Source organism: Bos javanicus, chromosome 28 (genome assembly GCF_032452875.1).
Source record: "Bos javanicus breed banteng chromosome 28, ARS-OSU_banteng_1.0, whole genome shotgun sequence".
NCBI classification, from domain to species: Eukaryota; Metazoa; Chordata; class Mammalia; order Artiodactyla; family Bovidae; genus Bos; species Bos javanicus.
Window position 1 is genome coordinate 16,074,623 of NC_083895.1, and position 4,315 is coordinate 16,078,937.

At 43.7% G+C, this 4,315-nt stretch overlaps 1 long non-coding RNA gene across 1 annotated transcript; it reads left to right on the forward strand.

Moving 5' to 3' along the window:
* The first annotated feature begins 1,069 nt into the window (after window positions 1–1,069).
* On the forward strand, window positions 1,070–2,984 carry LOC133240367 (uncharacterized). The gene is made up of 3 exons (XR_009734205.1): window positions 1,070–1,799; window positions 1,903–2,031; window positions 2,400–2,984. It is a non-coding gene; the product is annotated as an uncharacterized LOC133240367 (long non-coding RNA).
* Window positions 2,985–4,315: the final 1,331 nt, after the last annotated feature.

Genomic DNA, 4,315 nt, shown 5'->3' on the forward strand with positions numbered 1-4,315 from the left:
CTGGAAGAAGCACAAGCTGGAATCAAGATTGCCAGGAGAAATATCAGTAACCTCAGATATGCAGATGACACCACCCTTATGGCAGAAAGGGAAGAGGAACTCAAAAGCCTCTTGATGAAAGTGAAAGAGGAGAGTGAAAAAGTTGGCTTAAAGCTCAACATTCAGAAAACGAAGATCATGGCATCTGGTCCCATCACTTCTTGGAAAATAGATGGGGAAACAGTGGAAACAGTATCAGACTTTATTTTTTGGGCTCCAAAATCACTGCAGATGGTGACTGCAGCCATGAAATTAAAAGATGCTTACTCCTTGGAAGGAAAGTTATGACCAACCTAGATAGCATATTCAAAAGCAGAGACATTACTTTGCCAACAAAGGTTCATCTAGTCAAGGCTATGGTTTTTCCAGTGGTCATGTATGGATGTGAGAGTTGGACTGTGAAGAAAGCTGAGAGTCAAAGAATTGATGCTTTTGAACTGTGGTGTTGGAGAAGACTCTTGCAAGTCCCTTGGGCTGCAAGTAGATCCAACCTGTCCATCCTAAAGGAGACCAGTCCTGGGTGTTCATTGGAAGGACTGATGCTGAGGCTGAAACTCCAATATTTTGGCCACCTCATGTGAAGAGTTGACTCATTGGAAAAGACCCTGATGTTGGGAGGGATTGGGAGCAGGAGGAGAAGGGGACGACAGAGGATGAGATGGCTGGATGGCATCACCGACTCGATGCACATGAGTCTGGGTGAACTCCGGGAGTTTGTAATGGACAGGGATGCCTGGCGTGCCACGATTCATGGGGTTGCAAAGAGTCAGACACAACCGAGCGACTGAACTGAACTGAACCAGAAGTTTGGAGAAATGTTAATTGGTGCCAGACAGTCCACACTCAGAGTTGTGGAAGAGAATGCCTGCCTTTGTTCTGTGCATGCAATAGCTGGAGACAGGTGATAAACAAATTCTTTTAAAAACAACTTCTGCCTAACATGGTAATAGCTTTAATTCCTATGATCTGGAGAACAAGAAGCCCTGTTTATAATGCTGTATGGTGGCAATAAGGTGCTTGCTGTGAAAGTCTGGTGCTCATGACAAAGCTCAATGACTCACGTAATAATCTATTGATTCTTCCCAGACTGGGTTTGTCATTACTTTCTGATTAAAGCCCCCTTTCCTGACTTCAGAGTTCACAGATCTGCCATCAACAGCCTAGTGAGTATTGGGCCATAATCTTTGAAATGACTGAGCAGATATTTAGTTTCTTACTCTTATTATTCTTTCATGCTTTCCCTCTGGGAAGAGAAAATAATAGGCCTCCACCTCTGCACATTTCAAGCCTGCCTTCTAAACATGGCTAGAAGAGGGGAGATTTCACTCAGTCTAGTTCTGTCATCATTGAGAGATCTTGGGAAAATTACTGTACCTTTGATTCTTCATCTACAGAGCAGACTTCTTATCGTGACTGGCTGCTTTAAACATCGTTGTGAAGAGGGATGTAATAGATGTAAATATCTTATAAAAATACTTGCTGGAGGAGAGATTCAGATATTCTGGGCTAAAAATCACGCTGAGTTTCAGACTCTTAAGGGGATACAGGAGGGAAGAAGACTACAGAATTAACCTGAAATTTTTCAAATTCTGTGTCACTCTCAGGTTGGAAAGCTCTCTGCTTGGCGCTCCTCGCACTGAGATCTTTGCAGCTGACTGGAGTAAAGGAGGGACAGCAGCAGGTCCTTTGATAATTGAATCTTAAGAGAACTGATAATAGAGGCCACTGCAACCCCCTCCAGCCATATATTACTCCCACTAGTAAGTTATCTATTCCTGATCAAAATTCTGTCCTCTGCACTCTTGTCCATTACTTCTACTCTGCCCTGCCATATCTAATATTCTTTTCATCTCCCTTTAATAGATGCCTAAATGCCTGACATGTGACAGCAATGCTTGTTCCCATGGAGCCGCTGCTTCCAAGAAAGCTCACAACAGACAAAGACAAGGCAGAAAATGGCCTCCTTGCTGGAGATAAAAAGAAGCTGTCTTGGTGAGGAAATCAGTTCTCAGGTCGTGTCACTAAAATCCCCCTCCTCTGCCTCAGGTTTTCTTTATTGTGCATCCCCAGAAGCAATTGCTCCCTCATAAGGCAACATACACAATAGAGAAAATATTGATTTTAGAACTCATTTTGATAATGCAAAAGAGGAGAAAATAATCTACACAACGATAGGACCTCCTGATTACTTTTAAGATTTCATTTCCTGTTGTCCTATTTTGTTGCTAAGAAATCTCAAAAGGTCTAACTTTATGATACCTGGAAGAAAAAAAAACTGACTAGTTTTTCAGTTTGTGCAGGTGTATCATACACCTGTGGCTGTGTCTGTATCAGTTTACTAGAATCAACGTGTTTTACAGTACCTAACACATATCCGATGCAATGCTGGGCACTGAAGAAACAAAGATGACTGGGCCCTGCATTCCAGAAGCTCACACATTATAAAGGTAGGCATGTGAAGAACTACCAGTAGAACACTGTGCTAAGATATTTAGAAAGTGCAACAGGAGTACAGGTGAGGCAGCAGAGAATGGTAGTAGAGAAGATGAGAGTTTCAGAGAAACCTACAGGAGAAATGACATCTTTGCAGGGCTTCAAAAGGTGAATTGAAATTTTCCTGGCTAAACCAGAATGGAAAGAGCATTTTAACAGAGGCAAACTGAATAAAGACCTTAAGACACGGAAGTATGTGGCATGTCCACAGAACTTGCAAACCTGAAGGGTGAGAGCCCTGGGTAATATTTCACCAAGTGTGATCATCAGCATCACCATCAGTGGGGGGTATTTGTTTAAAGTTTCAGCTTCTTGAACCACAACCCAAACCCAGTCAATCAGAATATATGAAGTGGAAACTAGTAATCTGAATTTTAGAAGTACACCTGACCCCTCCTAGGGGTGTGCCGAGTAAAGGTTAAGGACACCTGATTTAGGCTGTTCTAAGGGCTTCCCTCATAGCTCAGTTGGTAAAGAATCTCCCTGCAATGCAGGAGACTCCAGTTCAGATTCCTGGGTCAGGAAGATCTGCTGGAGAAGGGACAGGCTACCCACTCCAGTATTCTTAGGCTTCCCTTGTGGTTCAGCTGGTAAAGAATCCGCCTGCAGTGCAGGAGACCTGGGTTCAATCCCTGGGTTGGGAAGATCCCCTGGAGAAGGGAGAGGCTACCCACTCCAGTATTCTGGCCTGGAGAATTCCAGGGACTATACAGTCCATGGGGTCCCAAAGAGTTGGACATGACTGAGCGACTTTCACTTTCACTTCAAGTAGGATGGAGAATACAGGGGAGGACACACTGATTTATGACTCCAGTTTGTACTGTGGTTATGCAACTATATACTAGCAAACAGACTGGTCAATTCAGTTCCAAATGTGTTCATGTAAACAGAATTTCACTGTTTGTAAATTTATTATTGTAAATTGTAAAACTTCTATAAACAGAGGCCCACTTATTATAAATTGAAAGTCAAAAGGCAAATATCCAGCTGAGCCTGTTTGAAATGGTAAAATGTTTTTCCAGACTGTTCTCCGCTCCAAAGAGAATGTTCTCATATAACACTGGGAATCTTGATTAAAATCTCTCCCTGCTCAGCAGCGCTAGTCTCAAAAGAGAGTCATCTCAGAGTTGCTCACCTGAGTCCTCCCATCCCTGAGCTCAGCTGCATCCCTATACAGGCTAAGGTGACAGCAGAGCCACTGTGATGGGGGCAGAGAGCAAGCAGCTGGGAAATTGATGGGCTTCTCATCTGAGACACAGAGCCTGGACCAGAAGTTCTGGATGCTCCAGAGAGAGGCAGACCTTTTCTCAGTTGGTGCAGCAGCATCAGGGCAAGTTGATGATCCCAGATAAGAAGCCGACAAGTGAAGCAAGCAGAGCAGCACAATAGAGCCAGAATGTGGCAGACACTGGTAGCCACTCAGAGCTCTGTGCTTTCCCAACCTGTTCTCAGAGTGATTTGCTGATTTCAGAGCCACATCGTAGTATTAGCCACCTGCAGTCCCAATAACTGTGCACATACATACCTACTGTTAAGTTCTACTGGTTTAAAACTGATACATGATTCAGCTGGGGGTTGACAATGTTTCTCAACATACCCTCCTCCTCACCTCTGCTTTTATAATTGCCAAAGAACTCCTCCTGAGCTTGTTAAAATGCAGAGACTTGTGTGCCATCTCCAGCCTTCAGAATCAGACTCTGAGGATCAGGAATCTGCATTTTCACAAATGGTTCACCCAGGTTGATTCTTCTGCACATGACAGTTGAAGAGTCCCTGCTCTCAA